The 19368-nt window shown below is 46.0% G+C and overlaps 1 protein-coding gene across 3 annotated transcripts in view; it reads left to right on the plus strand.

Moving 5' to 3' along the window:
* Nucleotides 1-19368, plus strand: part of LOC146863539 (uncharacterized) — a 243864-nt gene that overhangs the window by 73501 nt on the left and 150995 nt on the right. For 2 of the 3 annotated variants that reach the window (XR_014978275.1, XR_014978274.1), the window contains one exon: nucleotides 2582-2860. The exons of the other annotated variant lie outside the window; for it this stretch is intronic. The gene's annotated coding sequence lies outside the window, so the exon portion shown is untranslated. Of the gene's footprint in view, nucleotides 1-2581; nucleotides 2861-19368 lie in introns of those variants that run through there. 3 annotated transcript variants of the gene reach the window in all.

Raw genomic sequence — 19368 nt, forward strand, 5'->3', positions numbered from 1 at the left:
CCTCCCCATCGCAGGTTTCTACAATTTCAGTGGCGCGGCAGGTGCCTGGAATATTTGGTCCTACCTTTTGGTCTTTCCTCGATTCCGTGGTGTTTCACCAAACTCCTGAAGCCGGTGGTAGCGCATCTCCGAGAGCAGGGTATACGTATATAATTTACCTCGACGATATCCTGATTATGGCCCCCTCAGCGCACATAGCATCCCTTCACCTGCAGCTAGCGCTGTCACTATTGGAGAATCTGGGCTTTGTAGTGAACAGGGAGAAGTCGGTTCTCAGTCCAACGCAATCCCTGGAATTCCTGGGATTTTTTATCAATACGCAGTCTGCTCAATTGCTTCTGCCCAAACAGAAGATCAGGGACCTAAAGAAGGAATTGAGAAAGACTCTGGACAGACAGGTGATGTCACTGAGGGAGATCACTCGCCTGGTGGGCCTCTTAGCATCCTCCTTACAAGCGATATTTCTGGGCCCTCTACATTATCGCACCTTACAGCGCCTGAAGATTCGACATCTCCAGAGGGGCCTCTCTTATTCGGACCTCGTCCCACTCACGGAAGAAGCCCGAGTGGAGATTCAATGGTGGCTGACCCATGTGGAGGCATGGAACGGTCGGGCGATCTTCGGATCTCACCCCGAGGTAATCACAGAATCGGATGCCAGCAGGACGGGCTGGGGAGCCCACTGCGGAGAGGTCACTACGGGGGGCAGGTGGTCTCGCCAGGAGTTGGAACTTCATATCAATTGCCTCGAGCTCCTGGCGGGCTCATTTGCGATTCGCACTCTCTCCCCCGGGAAGGTTTCATGTTGTATTCTGTTGCGAATGGACAACATCTCAGCTGTACGTTATATCAACAAGCTGGGGGGTACCAGATCCCCGATGTTGGCGGAGATCGCCAAAGACTTTTGGCATTATTGCCTAGCCCACCAAATATTGGTGATTGCGGAATACCTTCCGGGGCGAGTCAATGCGGTGGTGGATTGGCAATCACGCCATTTGAAGGATTACAGCGATTGGAAACTTCATCCATCTCTGTTCCATCAGATCCATTCTCTGTGGGGCCCTTTCCACACGGATCTGTTTGCCTCCAGACTGAACTGTCAGTTGGAGGCGTTCTTCAGCTGGAGGCCGGATCCCTTGGCGAGAGCAACGGATGCACTCAGTCAGGATTGGTCTCTGAATCTTCATTACGCATTTCCCCCCTTTGTTCTGATACCCAGAGTGGCGAATCAAATTTCTTGGCAGGGAGCGGAGATTGTGCTAATCACTCCAATTTGGAAGTCGCAGCCGTGGTTCCCAGTTCTCCTAGAGATGGCTTGTGACTGCCTGCTTCGCCTCCCTTGCTTCCCTCAGATACTCCAGGGCCCTCAGGGAGAGCTCCATCCGCTAGTTCTAGCGGGGCAGCTGTCCCTGATGGCCTGGAGGCTTTGCGGCAACAGTGGTCGTTGCCAGGAATTTCGGTGCAAGCTTCCAGCTTTATTCAACAAGCTTGGGCTCCTTCTACCAGAAAGAGATACGGATCAGCCTGGAAGGCCTGGTTGGGTTGGTGCTTGGAGAAACACCTGGATCCCGTGGAAGCAGATATCTCTCACAAATTGAACTTTCTATCTCAGAAAGCCGCGGAGGGCTTATCTTACAGATCAGTAAATAATTTTCGTTCCGCCATTTCAGCAGGGCATTCATAGCTGGATGGCAGGCCGGTGGGCATGCACCCAGTGGTATGCAAGCTTTTGAAAGGAATCCGCGTCTCCAATCCTCCTAAGGCTAAGTATACTTCTTTGTGGGATGTTTCAAAGGTGTTGAATTTGTTTGATGCGTGGCCTAATAATGAATTATTATCTCGTAAACAATTGTCAGCTAAGCTAGCCATGCTATTATGTTTATCCTCCTGCCGCAGGGTGTCGGATGTGAGAGTGCTTGATTTGGAGGGTAGGATTTTTTCTCCTGATGGAGTGTCCTTTGTTATCACTGCTCGTACCAAAACTTTCTCCAGGTCTATAGACTATAATGCGTTTCCTTTGAATGAAACATTTTGTGTGGTCAAATGTCTTAAGGTTTATGAGGATTGTACACGATCCCTTCGCCCTTCTGGTTGTTCCAGGTTACTCATTGCCTTACAGAAGCCGTTTAAACCGGTTACTTCCGCTACTATTGCCAGATGGCTGAGATTTGTTATGTCAGAAGCAGGCATTGATGTTACTTTGTTTGGTGCACATTCCGTGAGAGGTGCTATGGCCTCCAAGTCATTCCTGCTGGGTACCAGTATACATGATATCATGAAAGCTGCCGACTGGTCTTCCAGTTCTACTTTCAAGCAGTTTTATTACGAACCTGTAGGCGATGTAGCCTCTGTGGTACTGCATAAGCGTTAAACTAGCATAATCTGAAGCCTCCGGTCCTGTAATAGAATAAAAAATTAGTTAGCATTCGCGCCAAGAATTTTCAATTCTATTAAGGACACGGAGGCGAGGATTATCCCGCCCAGGGACAACAGAATACTTGTTATGATTCAAAATGTCATGTTACCCACCCTGATTTATGAGTCGATGACAATTATTACGAATATGATATTTCTGTTTCAGGCGCTGATCAGAAAGCAGATTAGACCAGAGTGGGGTCTTCGGAAGAGTTGGTTCGACTTTCTACGTTTCCGATGCTTCCAGCATCCTGGAGTGGTTTGGATGTTTTGCTGTTGTTTCTTGGACTTATACTAATAGACTTGGACTCTGCTCGCTGGGCAAAGAAAGAGGAGGTGTTCCGGTTGAGGACTTGTTATATAGAGCTAGTCTCTATGGTTATTGTTTTTTCCTGTCACACTAAGCATTCTGGGAATGTTGTGTTATACTGTTATAATGTTTCTTATTGGCTGCTGTTTGTTTGCAGTAAATGAAAGAGAAGCATAATCCTCGCCTCCGTGTCCTTAATAGAATTGAAAATTCATGGCGCGAATGCTAGCTAATTTTTTATTCAGCTTCAGAGTTTCGTCCAGGGATATCTAAAGTTCTGGTTACAGAGGTTCCTTCCTTATACCTAAGGAAGGGGTTGGACTAGCTCTGGGGACCCACCTATGGGAGGGTTTGGAAAGAGGGGTGGCTACACCCATTTCCTTTGTCCAGTTTCGCTCCAGAGCAGGGGCTGGAAGCCCCTGAACCGGTTTGAGCTGGACTATGCACAGGGACACCAAATGTGCCCCCAGTGCAGGACTTCAAAGCACTCTGAGAGTGCTCCCACCCAGCCCCAATACACATCATCCTGTCTGAGAGGTGGTTACACCTCCCTGTGACAGAAGGGTGGGATCATATTCTCACATCAGGAATTGATATGGGTGTCGTCTACGAAGTAAACACAATGCAGGTAGGGTTTTCCAGTATCTTTATTGATTAGATCTCTTGGTGAGCTGCCCACATACACATCTGTCCCCTGTCCTCGTCCCGCTGCAATTCCATCCACACACACCTGACCGGATGTGGTGTCCGGTTCCCTCGTGTCCCCCACTGTCCATTGCAGGGTCCTAGTGCCCTTCCCCAGGTCACTACAGATTCCCCCTCATGCCACAAAGAAATGATGAGAAGTTTGAAACACAGAGATGTGTAGATAGAGATAGACGCAAGTCTGCCAGGGCACATGCCGTTGTGCTTTCGATCATTACATTTCTTCTATTGGTCTTTTAGGCCGTCTGCATGCTCTTTTTGGGCCGGCCTCCATCTGTTGCTCTTCTTGGGCCGGCCTCCATCTGTTGCTCTTCTTGGGCCGGCCTCCGTCTGCATGCTCTTCTTGGGCCGGCCTCCGTCTGCATGCTCTTCTTGGGCCGGCCTCCGTCTGCATGCTCTTCTTGGGCTGGCCTCCATCTGTTGCTCTTCTTGGGCCGGCCTCCATCTGTTGCTCTTCTTGGGCCGGTCTTCATCTGTTGCTCTTCTTGGGCCGGCCTCCATCTGTTGCTCTTCTTGGGCCGGTCTCCATCTGTTGCTTTTCTTGGGCCGGTCTCCATCTGTTGCTCTTCTTGGGCCGGTCTCCATCTGTTGCTCTTCTTGGGCCGGTCTCCATCTGTTGCTCTTCTTGGGCCGGTCTCCATCTGTTGCTCTTCTTGGGCCGGCCTCCATCTGTTGCTCTTCTGCTGGTCCCTCACCATTGTGTGTTTCCTTTCTGTTACGCTCCGACCCTTCTCGTTCTGCTGTTTCCTCATCTTGGTCTTCTTCATTCTTCTCCTTCAGTCCTTTGAAGTGTGAGCTGTTCCGTGTTACTCTCTGGTGTTCTGACTCTGCCGTGATCATTGGGCCTTTCACTTTTTTTTACTGTTAGCGGGTCTTTAGAGAACACGCTGTCTGATTTCCTTTGTTGTCGTTGACGCACTATCACTGTGTCCCCTTCCTTTAGGTGTGACGGGATGGCGTGTCGCCTAGCGTCTGCGTAGTTTTTCATTTTTTTTTCCGCCTCTCTGTCTTTTGCTGCAATGCTGCTGTGTTCTGGTGCCATAGTTGTTTCTACTTGCGGTAGCCTCGTCCTGCTTTTTCTTCCCAGGACTAGCTCTGCCGGGCATCTTCCTGTGGAGCTATGGGGCGTGTTTCTGTAGTCACGTAGCATCTGACACAGAGCTTGGCCAAGTGATATCTGTGCCAGTGTTGCTCTTTGAGCTGCCTTTTTGATGTTCCCCATGAACCTCTCCACCATTCCATTCGCTTGAGGCCACAGCGGAGTTATCTACCTGTGGTTTATCCCTAGGTAGGCCATGAATCTGCGTAATTCTTCTCCTGAGAACGGAGGGCCATTGTCTGTTTTCAACATTTCGGGTGAGCCCCAGGCTGCAAATATGTCATCTAGTATCAGTAAGGTCGCTGTTGCTGATGTTGATGAGACATGGCGCACTACAGGAAATCGAGAATACTCATCAATGACCACAAACAGATAGTGGCCTGTGTCCAGCGGCCCAAAGAAATCAGCTGCGAGTGTTGCTCACACCGCTCTTGGAAGTTCTGACATTTGTAGTGGTTCATGCTTTGCGGGTGATCCTGTCACTTGGCAGAGGTGGCATGTCTTGATGGTGTCTTCCACCATGCGGTCTAGGCCAGGGAACCATACTTTCTCTCTTAACAGTTTCCTCGTTGCTATGCCTCGGTGTGACTCATGAGCCAGATTGACCAGTTGCCGCCTGAGTGAACTTGGTATCATTATTCTTGTCCCTCGCATCATTATTCCTGTGTCTGTCTCAGACAGTTCTTCATATATTTTCTTTAGAGCCAGCACTTCTTCCTTGCATACTCCTTCTCCCCAGTTGCAGTTATTGTTGACATGTCTCCATCTCTGCTTTGTCATTGTTTCCATGGCCATTTGCAGCGTGGCATCTTCCTTAGTCTCCTTTGCTAGCTCCGCTAGTGTTATCGGTGCCGGGGTGTTGTGCTTTAGTATGAAGTTGAGGTACTCTTCTGCCATCGATGTCGTCTCTTGTGCCTGCGGCAACGGGTGTCTCAATGTGTAGTCTGCCGGGTTGTGTTCTTTCCCTGGATTGTGCACAATTGTGAAGTCATAGTCCATCAGCCTTACGCCCCAGCGCTCAATCCTGGGCGGCATTTTGGCTGACGGGCTACCATAGATCTTTACCAGCGCCTGGTGGTCAGTTATGATTGTGAATGATTTCTCGTAGATGAACATGTGATAGTGTTCACACGCCCATACCACTGCTAAGCTTTCCTTTTCCGGTTGCGAGTATGCCTTCTCAATGTCCGTTAAGCTTTTGCTTGAATACGCGACAATTTTTCTTGGCGAGTCTCTTCCTGGCAGATGTTGTGCTAGTATTGCTCCTAGTCCCACTGGGCTGGCATCGACAGTCAGTTCAGTGGATAGTAGGGGGTCAAAGTAAGTGAGATGTTCCACAATCATCACTGCTTGTCTTATTTCCTCGAAGGCCTTGCTGCATTCCTGAGACCAGATGAATTTCTGTCCTTGTTTCGTCAGTTCTCTTAGCAGGGTGCTCACCGTGGCAAAGTCCTGTATGTATCGAGCACAGTAGCTGGCAAGCCCTAGAAACGATCTCACTTCTGCAACATCTGACGGAGGATTCTCGTTCTTCAGTGTCTCTACTTTGCTGGGGTCTGGCCTCATCCCTTGCTTGGAGAAAAAGTGTCCGAAGAACACCAATTCCCCTCTCCCCAGCTCGCATTTGTCTCCATTCAGTGTTAGGCCCGCTTGCTCCAGTTGTGTGCGCACTTGATGCAGAGCTGTGTCATGTTCTTTGTCTGTTTTTCCAAATACCAAAATGTCATCACTATAGTTTAGGCTGTTCCGTACCGGCCTTATCCCCTGCCTTATTGTCTCCTGGAAAATCTCCGCAGCCGATGATATTCCGAAGCTCAGTCGCTTGTATCTAAACAGACCCAGGTGTGTGGAGAATATCGTGATGTACCTGGACTGGTGGTCTAGTTCTAATTGATGGTACCCTTTGCACAGGTCCAGCTTCGAGAATCGGCAGGCCCCAGTGAGACAGCTTATCATGTCATTTAGATGTGGCCCCGGGTGACGTTCCCTTGCAAATGTGGTGTTTGGAATCGTCATGTCTACATAGATGCGGACCTTTGAGGTGTTTTTCTTTGGAACTGCCACAATCGGAGACACCCAAGGCATTGGCCCTTCAACAGGTTCAATTATGTCTTGTGCTAGTAGCTTCGTTATTTCTTCTTCAACTTGTGGTTGTAGGTGTATCGGTACTCGTCTATGATGTTGGGCCACTGGTTTGATTGGTTCATTGATGTGTAATGTTATCTGTTTTCCTTTCAGTTTGCTGAGACCTTTCAGTATGGCTGGGTATTCTTGTGGGATGTTCTCCGTTTCTGACATGTGGTACGTCATTGCTAATAGCCCCATCACTTGCGCCGTCACATTGCTAAGCAGGCATGGTGCTGGGATATCACCCTTGAGCACATATATTTCTTCTTGGTAGGACCTGCCCTTGTATGTTAAAGTTTCTGTGAATTTTCCCATATTTTCTACTGGGCTTTTGGAGCCCCACGTGAACACATCCACCGTCGACGGTGACAGCTGTGGTTTCACTTTCATTTTCTTGTATTCTGACATGCACATGATGTTGCATGTTGCTCCACTGTCAAGCACGAACTTAGCTAGGTGGCTCCCTACATCGATGTCCACGGTCGCTGTTTTCTTTATTTGCTGCTTCTCCACGAGATGAACGTGCTCTGTCCTTTTATTTTCTTTGGGCGCGTCTGACATTAGATATAGTCTCGCCTCCCTCACAGGTGCTGCCGTCTCTTCTGACTCGTCGGAGGAGCTGCGATTGGCCGTTTCCATGTGTCCTGAGTATCTGTTGCTGGTCATCCGTGGTCTCATTGTTCTGCTTCTCTCACTTCTAAATTGTCTGTCATGCACGTGCTTGCAAAGTGATTGTCCCTGTTGCACTTCCTGCACTTCTGGCCCATTGCTGGGCAGGCACCGATGTGTGGGAATTCAAGGCCACATCGGTAGCATGTTTGTTCACTCTTCTTTGGTAGGACTGGTGCCTGAAATTCATTTTTTTAAAATTTCCAGTCACTCGATGTGCTAGCGCCACTCTCTTCTCTTTTCCCATCTCTACCCGCTTGGCATGCGCTGTGGCTCGTGCTTCCGTGCGAGCCATCGTCAAAATCTTTTCCAGCGTCGTTGGTTCCTTCAGAATGCGTGTTTGGAACTCCACTGATTGACAGCCTTCGATAATACGCAATCTTATTGCTTGCTCATTGTCAAATTTGTCAAACTCGCAGTATATGACCAGTTTTCTCAGTCTCGTTGCAAAGTCATCTAAGCTCTCTTCTCCTTGCTGGCATGCTGTGTTGAACGTGTACCTCTCAAAATCAACGTTTCGTTGGGGGTCAAATTTCTGTGTGAGACACTGTACCACTCCCTTGTAATCCGCTGTTTGATCAGTGGGGAATGTTAAGAGCAGATTTTCTATTTCATCCCCTGCGAGATTCAGAAGCAGGTGCAGTTGTTTGCTATCCGGGATGTCCGTGGCACTCATGTAGCGCTCAAATTATCTGATCCATCTCTCCCACCTAAGCCTGCTTGAGGCTCCAATAGGCTAAATGGTAAATGTCTGCAGAATACTGCTTGCATACCCTGCTTCTCGTTGTCGCTCATTTTCCCTTTTTTCTTTTTTTTTTGTACTTTCTTAACTCCTTTGTCTTTTCTTTTCTTTAATTTTTCCTTTGGCCCTTTGTTTTCTTTGTCTTTGGTTGTGTTTGCGCTTCATTTCTCATTTATTTAGTCTCTTTCCTTATTTTTCTCTGTTTCCTTGTATTTTCAATGGCCGCCTGACTTAAAAATGGCCGCCGCGCTCTCCTTTGCTCCTATTGGTTTAGTTGCCTGACTTTAAAATGGCTGCCATAGTCTCACGAGATTTCTGTCTCTCGAGTTTTGCCTGACCTCCTAAAATGGCCGCCGCTTGTTCCTTGCTTCTTATTGGTCCGATCTGCCTGCCCTCAAAATAGCCGCCCTGCTCTCGCGATAGTTCGTTTGAACTTCGCGCGTCTGTCCTGTTATTTGGGCTGCAGGCACGATCGTGTGCTGGCGCTTCTCTACGCTTGACCTTATTTTGGCGCTTCTTTCAAGTTCACTTTGCTTTGCGGGCACTTTACTTTGGCGGGCAGCCTCGTTAACTTTACCGCTTTTCGGCGGTCGGGTGAGCTCCTGTGTCTTTGCTTCTCCGGTTGCTCGGAACAGGGTGGGCTCCTGATTCCGTTTTTCTTTTTCTCCTCCTCTGCTGGCCAGCGGACCGGGGTGGGCTCCTGGCTCCATCGCTCAGCCTCTCTGGTGAAAAGGACTCCGGTGTACGCGATGGTCGCCAGATGACAATCCCGTCCTTCGTCGCCAGTTGTCGCGTTGTCTACGAAGTAAACACGATGCAGGTAGGGGTTTCCAGTATCTTTATTGATTAGATCTCTTGGCGAGCTGCCCACATACACATCTGTCCCCTGTCCTCGTCCCTCTGCAATCCCATCCCCACACCCCTGACCGGATGTGGTGTCCGGTTCCCTCGTATCCCCCACTGTCCATTGCAGGGTCCTAGTGCCCTTCCCCAGGTCACTACAGATTCCAAGGTGTTTGATACCAAACACAACATGTTTCTGTGCAGCCAGTCCAAAGTTAGCATTAACCGTTTTAGTTATAATGCACTTATGAGTATATGGTCAGGCTGCACCACCGACAACCCCGGAGAAGAGATTCCGAAGGCTGCAGAGGGGCTCAGCTCATGCCTGGGCACCATCTCACATATAACCAAGCATCCTGCCTTCAGGATTGATAAGGCCTGCCATAGGGTTGACTGATAGGTTACTATGTACAGTGATAGGTGAGGTATAGTGAACCTATACCTCAGTAAGGGGTGCATGCACCACCTTACCCAGGCTGCACTAGCAGACCTGTGGTGTCATTTTGGAAGGCTTTCCATGGGTGGCACAATACATGCTTCAGCCCCAGGGAGCCGAATTGAGGACTGCCATCAACTTGGACCAGAAGGTTTTAATCCAGGACAAGAATAAAAAATATGAAGCCAGCCTCCCTCGCCCTGATGCTTACAACATTTCATTTAATAGTTCAGTGTACAGTTGGCAAACCAATGCGAGATAAAAATCATCTTTCTAAAATTTGCCAATCTCAGGGACTTATGCCCTAAGAACGATATTGTCTGAAATCCATTTCTGTAAAATTGCAATGCGTTGTTTGCAGAATTTTAACATATTCTTGATGGGACTAGGATATATCTCAAAAGCGTGTATTAGCTGATACCAATTCCCTATACCGGCCATCCTCGATCCAAACAGGGCTTAGAATATAGTAAGGCAATCACGACCGAGATCAAAATTGTAGGCTTGAAAGAATGATAAAATATGATGGTAAGAAAGAAAAAGCTGTGGGCCCAGTTCACTACACCGAGTTATAATTTCAGGCCAAATCACCCACCTACCCTGAAGAAAGAAGTGTCCTGCCTCTTTAAACCCGGCTTGCTCCCACAGAGCCGATGAGATGGTCAAGCTGAGATACCCTACCTCCTGGAGTGTGTGAAACAGCCAGCCTGGAGCAATTTAATTGCAACAGTAGACTCAAGAACCTATTTTTAGCTCTGCTAAGAACTTATATCTATAGTTTTGTTTGGAAATTTTGGGACCTTGATAAAAACTGGTAAAGAGGTGCCAGCATCCTATCTAGGAAAAAGGAGTCCATTACCCCTCTCCTGCGCAAATATCTAATAATGCAGCTTGATAATACACCTCAAAATGAGAAGAGCAAGCCCACCATGCAGGATGTCAAGCTGGAGGGCAGAATATTTTACCCTAGGGGCTTTATTACTCCATATAAATCCTCTACGAAGCACATCTAGATCTGTAAAAACTGAATTGTTAACTTTAATGGGGATGTTCGTGAATAGAAACAATAAAAGTGGAAGGACGGGTCACCTTCATCAGGGCGACTCTACCTATTCAAGTCAAAGGGAGCAGAGTCCATTTTTCGAGTAACCCATTTACCTTCTATAACATTGGGAGGTAAATATGAGAGTAGTCATGAGTAACATACACCCCCAAATATCATTTTGCTGCCTGAGAGTGCAGAGAGACTGGAAGGGCCTTGTGGGGAGAATTAAAAAGCAGTACTTCTGTCTTTGATGGGTTGATCTTGTATCCCCCGATATGCTTAAAATTCTTGAATTCATCAAACGCCTGCTGGACATTTCCCCTATTTGGCTTCAAATACAAGATATCATCTGCAAACAATTTTTATTTACTCTTGCCTAAAGGAGGAGCCTGTACGGCCTTAGAAGCCCTGAACCTGATCGCTAAAGGCCCTGTAAAAAACATAAATAAAATAGGCAAGAGAGGACACGTCTAACAGGCCCCCCTCTTTATTGCGACCGTGCTAGCTAGGTATGAATTTACAAAAATGTGAGCACTGGCTCCATGAAAGATTTTAGATAGCATGGTGATGAACCCAAACCTTTGCAAGCCAAAAAACAGCGCCTCCCAGTCAACCAAATTGAAGACTTTCTCCGATCGACCATAATAAGCACAGCCTTTGTCTTATTACTCTTGGTATCTGGCCAACCATTTCTTATGTATTCCTTCAATTAAACCATTCCTTATTCAAACTCGTCAATTTAAGTATGACATCTTTGTCTTCCGCAATGTTGGTATCCTTGTCAACGTTTGTAGGGGAGCGGGACAAAAAATCTGGAACCACATTCTGTGCTCCAGGTAAGTATTTTACCTTGAAATTGTACCCTTCTAGCCCCAAAATCCATCTTGCTATCCTGGGTGAGGTTCTGGCAGAACTCCTTGTGGTGAAAGCATACATTAAGGGCTGGTGGTCAGTTTTTACGTTAAATGGTATACCTCACTAGAAAAATCTGAAATGCCTTAATGCCCAGAAAATATCAAGAGCCTCTTTTTCTACAACAGAATAGTTCTTCTTAGCCCCTTTTAGTGCCCTAGAGGTAAAAGCAACAGTTTGTTCGTTGTCATCCACCCATTGTGTCAGACTAGCACCTAATCCCTTGTTGCTTGCATCTGTGCTCAAAACCGTGGGCTTAGTAGGGCCAAACCTACCCAGGGAAGGGGTTGCTACTATACCGGCCTTCACAGACATAAAGGCAACAAGACACTCTTTACTCCAAATGAAAGGGACCTTGGAATTTAATAACAACTGCAATGGTTCAACAATGCTGGCATAATTCTGTATAAATTTAGAACAGTATTCCAATAGCCCAAAAAAGGATTTAAGGTCTTCAGCACTGGTTGGGACTGCCGTATTTTGAATGTCTTCCACTAAATTCAACTTGGGTTTTATGACGTCTTGTGATATGGCATGGCTTAGGTACTCCATAGACCCCACCCCAAAGCAGCACTTCTTCAAGGTAAGCCCTGCCTTCTCTAGGTTAGTCAACACCCTTCTGAGTATCACATTGTGCTCCTCAACATCCTTGCCATAAATGAGATTGCCATCCTGAAACATAGTGTCCCAGGAATGTCTCTTAACACATGCTGCATGATCCTCTGAAATGCGACCGCAGCAGACGCCAACCCAAAAGGCATACGAAAGAACTTGAACGTCTCTAGAGGAGTCATAAAGGAAGTGAGGTGGCGTGAGTAGGATGTAGCTCAACCTTGTGGTAAACGGAGGAGAGATCCAAAACACTAAAACAGCTTGCACCCTAATTAAAGTAAGTACTTCATGGATGCGTGGCAAGGATGTCTGTCCACCCATATATGTTTGTACTGATCTCTTAGATCACTACAAAATCTAACATCCTTGCTGGATGCTTTAGTTGCAAGAACTATCGGTGCCAACCATTGTGAGCTTTAAATCAGTTCCATTACACCCAAAGCTAACAATCTGTCTTATTCAACTATTAAAAGTGCATGCATCATATGAGGAATGGGCCTTACTCTATGTGCTATGGGTTTAGCCTCAGGTTTGAGTTTGATGCAATGTTGGTAATTCTTTAACAAACCCAGCTCATCAGAGAAAACATCCAGAAAATCGCTGCAGATATCCTTACCCCCACAGAAGGATCAAGTAAAAGAACTTGATCAGGGCTATTAGGGTCTAATTTGATTCCAAGTTCCTTTCGATGTCTTCAACCCAATAAGTTAGATCCTTTCTGTGTGACATATATTTTAACCACGGTATTCCTTCCCTTTAAACCAATTTCCATGGTTGTCATACTCAACAATGGTATAGAGTCTCCATTGGAACCGCCCGGCTTGATATCCGGTGTTTATAAATCCTTATGCAAGTCAGGGAATAATTTAGATAAAATATTTACATCCACCAAGGTGTATGAGAAGCATGAGTCTGATAACACAGTAACAGGTTTATTGTCTAATGGGATTCTACAAGATGGGAAACCCATTACCTCATTGCCACCCTGTAACTGGAAAACTAGTTTAGATTCAGGAGGCTTGTCTTGTTCAACAGCCAATACAGGTTTAGGACGTTGCCAAATGGCCCCTTTTTCCACACTTCTTGCATTCAACCGTTCTGGCTTGACTAGAAATGTTATTGGATAAATGATTAGGACTTTCACATCTATAACATTTGGGCTTGATACCATGCAGTACTTAGTTCAGATTTGTGTTCTTGGTATCTTTCCCTGCATCTTATTTACTCATGGCATCAATTTCCCTATGACTGTCACCTCCTTCTTTCATTTCTGTCATGCAATCAGCAGTATGTTCAATGCCTACGGCAATGTCAATGGCTTCTTTAAGATTCGGATTCACCACTAAGAGTCTCACTTGGATTTTAGGATTATTGCTACACCTGAGTCATTTATCCGTGATGAGGGAATCTAGTAAATGCGGATCTGGTTGAGAGGCTTACTGGGACAATTTGCTGAACAACTGCAGAGAAATGGTGGGTTGCGCATCGTACTGTTTAAGGTTTGAACTGTGCCAGGGGTCCTGAAGAACTGGATAGAGCTATCAGTCGAGGTGCTGTTATATGACCACGTTTCTGACTTCTGCGATGTATAGTGCTATTGGCACTAAAAGTTCTGACTACGGAATACATAAGCCTGTGTGCTGTAAGTTTGCAACTATGATTACAAAATTAATAAAAACAGATTTAAACAAAAAAATGAGGGAATCTAGTAAAGCCTCAAATTCACGAGTGTTGGCTCGGCCTTTCAACACAACAATGTACAATGTTCATTTCATTTCATTTGATAACTTTATTTCGGTCAAAAGACCATAAAAGTTTACATACATACATCCTCAATTACATAGACACAATAAAACAATAAATAACATTTAAAGTTAAAAATTCTTTTTAAAAAAGAGATTAAACTTTAAGTCATCAATATGAGAATAATTAAGTTAAGAACGTTTGTCTCACATACTGTAGAGATAGCGGGATACAGCAAAAACAATATTTGGATCAGTATCATAGACTTGGGTCCTACAAGCCTGCTTAAAGTGGCGAAAACCCAGATTCCTACAAATGGGGATCAGCCAACTTTTCCTAATTAAGTGGTAGGCAGGACAAAAAAACAGAGCATGTACAACAGACTCTGTTTTGTAGTTACAAGCAGGACAGCTTTCCAAATTTCGCGCCTGCCACTTGGAAGAAAAAGACCTAACCGGTAAAGTACCATACCTTAGCTGAATGTACAGTTTGCGAGCAAGTGGGGGTTCTATTTGATCCATGAATTCCTCAAGTTTAGGATCTTGTTTAACCATGAGGAATTCTAAGGTCAGCCTACCCGTAATTGAAGAGCTCGAGTGTAAAGAAGAGTTTTTCAAGGACACCAAAGAAAGGATTTCCTTCCTTGGTATCGCGAGGCAACTTGCCTCCGGGTTTGCCCACATTTCCAAAAGTCCTAGTAGAGTACAAGCTTTATTAATGTGCAGAAGCCAAGGGATCTTTTTAGATTTAAGTGCAGGCCAGATCTCAGCAAATTCTAATTTAAACGAGGACAGTTCGGGCACTGACCATAGCCTTTTCCAGTACAGAATGGGTCTTGCACTGATGATCTTCTCTATTGGGACCAACCCAAGATCAAACCTAAGGGGGGATCAACGGTGTGCTGGAAGGAAGCCATAGAAGAGATCTTAAAAAGGATTGCTCAGCCCTTGAGAGAGACACTGACTGCTTATGTCCCCAGAGTTCGGCCCCATAGATTGCAGCCACTCTTGCCTGTCTACAGTAGATTTCAAGGGCGGGAGAGACTGGTTTAAAACTCGATCTTTTAAAAACTTATTCAAACCCCCTGTCAGTTGAACAAGCTTGAGCGTTGACTTAGCAATCTGGGAATTCCAACAAAAATTCTCTGTTAAAGTCACACCCAAATAAACAAAGGTTTTAACTCTCTCGAGGGGAATATCGAATAGAACAGGGTCGGGACGCACCCGCTTGGGGGGGTTAAAAATCATATATTTAGTTTTTCCCAGATTTATTTCAAGACCTCTTGACTCACAGAACTTTGCAAAACCGTTCAGCGTATTTTGTATGCCCGTAGACGTTCTAGATAATAGCAAGGTATCGTCTGCGAACATCAATGCGGGCACACGTCCTGATGCTAGTCTGGGGGCGTCATTATTTACTATACAGTTCAAATGGTCAATGAGACCATTAATGTAAAGGCTGAACAATGTGGGGGCCAGGACACACCCTTGGCGAACTCCTTTTTGAACGGGAAAACGATCAGTAAGTTCACCATATTTGCCACATCTTACTTGGGCATAATTATTGGCATGAAGCCTAAATAAGACATCCAATAAGTAGGATGGAAGGCCCAGGTCTGCCAGAACTTGCCATAGTTTGGTGCGGGGGACTAGATCAAAAGCTGCCCGCAGGTCCACAAACACCAGGTAGAGGCTGCCACCCTCAAGCAAGGCTGTTTTCCAATACAAGACCTGCAGGCGAAAAATCTGATCTAGAGTGGAAGTACCAGCCCTAAAGCCTCTCTGAAAAGTGGTCAGAATCCCGTTCTCCTCAATCCAGCCAAGGACCCTGTCCAGAAGGACTCTCCCCATTAATGTTTGTGAAGTGTCTATTAAACTAATAGGTCTGTAGTTGGAGGGAATCAGTGGGCAGCCCTTTTTGAAGACAGGTACTATTTCAGCCCCGAGCCAGGTATAGGGTACTTCACCCCCCTGTAGGATGCTATTAAATAAAACAACCAGGTAGGGTGCCCAAATCTTTGGTTGGGCCCTAAATAGATCTCCAGGCAGTTTGTCCAAACCTGGTGCTTTGTTTGAAAGCCTTTTCCCAATTGCTGATTCCACCTCAATCAGAGTAAAGGGTTCGGTAGGGGCATGATCCACTGGGGCTAGGGAAAAGTCAAAGATATCGACAGAGAATCTATCAAGGTCGTATGTGCCATACAAGTCACAGAAGTGTCTTTCCCAAGTTGAAGCAGCTATATTTGGGGCAGGTGCAGAAGAATACCCACTGACTCCAGTTGCAACAATAGACCAAAATAGTTTAGTGTCCTTACAACAGAGCGCATGGCCCAACTGTTCCCACAGTTCAACCTCCCCTTCTTTCTTAGCATCACCAATTGCTTTTTTATATAGAGAACGATTTATTCTAATTGCTTCTCTATCCTTGGTTTTTATTACAGACAGCAGGGCCTTTTTAGCTAAACGGCACGTTTTATTGAACCATCGAGCTGTTACGGCCCTTGGCTGTGTGGCCCTTTTTACTGGATACAAGATATCCCGTAATGCAATAACCAGTTTTCCATGGGTATCGGTAGGGCAAACCAAAGGTCCAGCTTCCCCCATCTCTTCAATAAATGGAATTATTGTTCCGTACAATTCCGCCAACTTACTGTTGGACATTTGGAGTACTGGCCATTTTACTCTCCTTCTACAGTTTCTAATTATCAATGGTTCGGGCGCAAGGTTTTCACCCGGGACCGGATTTTTAAGTCCAAAGCTTCAAGGTTTAAGGGTCAGGACTAAAGCGTTGTGGTCACTATCCAACCTCTCCATGACCACAAAATCATAAAGCCTATCCCAATGTTTAGCTTCAATAAAGATGTAATCAATTATAGAAGCATAATTTGCTCTATTGGACGTTGCTTTCCCGGGTCTATCTGGCATTTCCCTACCATTGCATGCTCGTAGTGATGCAGCTAAAGAAAGAGACTGCATTTGCAAGACAAGGGGAGTCCATACTTTTACTAAAGGGGTGAGTGGATCAGGGATGTTCCATAATAGATCCACGTCATCACGGTCTACCGTATTTGGATCCAGTAGAGGCTCAAAATGGCAGTTGAAATCTCCGCTCAAAATTACCACAGTAGAGGGGCCAAGTGACTGTAGTAGATTAGACAATACGGTAATGGCCTCTGATTCAAGGCCCCTCTTAGTGGGTCTTGAATAGACATTTATCAGAGCAATGCCCGGGCCATTCTCTACTTCCAGTAAAACAAGTTGTACATCCCGGGAGTCAGTTGTAATATCCTTTGCCTTTACACCCAGATGGGAGCCAACCCATAGGGACAACCCTCCCGAGGGCCTTCCCCTACTACTCTTGCATGCCAAAATATCGAATGTTGCAAAACCCGGAGCCACACTCTTTTTAAGCATCCAGGTCTCTTGCAGCATGCAAATGTCAAATGAAGTGATAAATGAGCTCCACTCCGGATTGGAAAGTTTGTTTTTGAGGCCGGCCACATTCCATGAAATAATTTTAATACCTTCAACATTAGGGGATTGCTTAGACGTTTGGAAGTCTGATAAGCCAGCACAGCTACTCAATATGGGAGACCCAGCTACCACCTCCTGGTTGGATACACAATTAAGAAGGGTGCGTAAAGTAGAGGAGGGGGCGATTGGTTCTGGACTCAGAGTCCCCTTCATAAGACTTTGTCGTTTCATTGGATCAAATTTATCATTATGTAGTAACCCGGGATTCGTTAATGGGCCAGGCTGTATTTTGTCAGAGGGTAATATGGTCTTTTGCCTCATCTGTCAATCACAACCATCAAGATTAGAGAGAGCCTGATATCTGTTTGAAACATCCAATGGTGTAAAAGGGACAAGGTGTTCCGGCCTCCTACTATAATTCCCATACTTCCGTGGAAATACTGTATCCACCCTTTGGAATTTGTCAATGGTCATTTGTTGGGGGTTAGTTTCAGACATATTATGCTCATATGTGCGAAATGCGCGAAGGTTAGTCAAGGACATGGGCAAAAGGAAAGCCCCGGGGTGTCGGTCTCTACTCACATGATTTCTGGGATAAAAAAAGGTTAGCTCCAAGGGAATAATAGCAGTACCTAGAGTCCCCGCGGGGTAATTAAGAATGTACCTTACTGCTGCGGGGTCCCTAAAATTAACAACAACTAAATCCCCGTTAATATCCTTCGCTCTACTTCCCAGCCAATCTAATCGACGAACATGGAGTATTTCGCCATTAACGTAATGGGGGAGTGGGCGATTTTGACTCAGCCAATGAACGATCTTATTTTTGAGCTGAAAAAATCCCTCCCTCTTACCATCTGGCAATCTAGGAACTCTCGCCAGCACTACCACATAGGGAACTGCTTCAGGAGGCAATTCAACCCGGGGCCCCCTGCAACTAGTACCCCTGGTGATACTAGGACTCATACACTCATCATTACCCGTGTTTTTTGCATCTCGCTTATCCCCACTCCTCCAGGTTCCATTTGGGGCTTGTGTAGCCAACTGTCTTACAGGTCTAGGGGTTAGTATAACCGGCTTTTTAGGGCCAGTGGTCATCTCTTTAGGGTCAGTAATCGTCTTACAGATTCTAGCTGGACCATCTTCCACGATATAGCATGAAGGTTGTTGTGTTATAACGGGAGGGCAGTCCATCAACACTTTATCTCTAGTTTGGCCGAGTTTATTACTAACGGCCAATTCTATATTCCCCAACCTTTCTTCAACCCTCTTTAGCCTCTCAATTATTGGTAATATGAAAGACCTTATAAGGTGTTCAATACTTTCCAGGGGATCAGTTAAGTGTATTTTCTTAGATGGACTAGGATGGGGAATGCCAACTTCTGGTGGGTTTGATACAATATTAGAAACAACCTTGGGAGTTACTACAGGCATTTTATAAATAGAAGCGTCTTGTTTAGTAATCTTGTTACTTTTCCCAAAGACGGTGTGATTAATCCTAGGTCTGCGTACCTCTCCCCCCTTCTTTCTCCTTTTTTTAGGTGGTGGACCAGGAATCTTATGCAACAATGAATTTCTAGTCCTTCTTTTGGAGGTCCCTTTGTTTGTCAAAGAAGGAGTTGGTATCACTTCTGGTCCTGGCAAGGAATCCCATGAACAGGAGATAGTGATTGAATGTGTAGAGTCCGAAGGGTTAGATACAAAGGGTACAGGGGATAACTCCCGGAGAAGTGCAGGGACACCATCTAAAGAAATCAAATCGTCGCCAGAGGGATTTGCGACTGGCAGGGTAGCTTGTTGTGGTAAATTAATTGATGGCCTATTTTTCAGGCACTCAATCGACTGGCGGCGCTCGGCCCTGCGCTCCGCTAGTGTGTCCTCCCTTTCTCGATCCATGATAGTCTTACTGAAGTAGTGGTCCAGAGTGTCCTTGGCCAGACCCCCAGGCTTTCCGGAAAACAAATACTCTTGACTCCCAGCCATAATGTGGTAGATAAACAGCCAATCACCACAGCAGGCCTAGCTTCAAGGAAAAACAGACTGCAAGAAGTGGAGGAATATATCCTATCAGTCTATGCCAAACACAAAATCAGTCTCAATACGTCCGATATCACAGGCTGGGGGGATAATACACAAACGAGAGCTGTAACACTTACAGTTCTGTAGTTCTGTAGCGGATGTCAGAGGGATTGCCCAGCCCGGCCTCGAACGGTCCTTGACGGGCAAGGACGGGCCCGCCC

Source organism: Triturus cristatus, chromosome 2_2 (genome assembly GCF_964204655.1).
Source record: "Triturus cristatus chromosome 2_2, aTriCri1.1, whole genome shotgun sequence".
Lineage (NCBI taxonomy): Eukaryota > Metazoa > Chordata > Amphibia > Caudata > Salamandridae > Triturus > Triturus cristatus.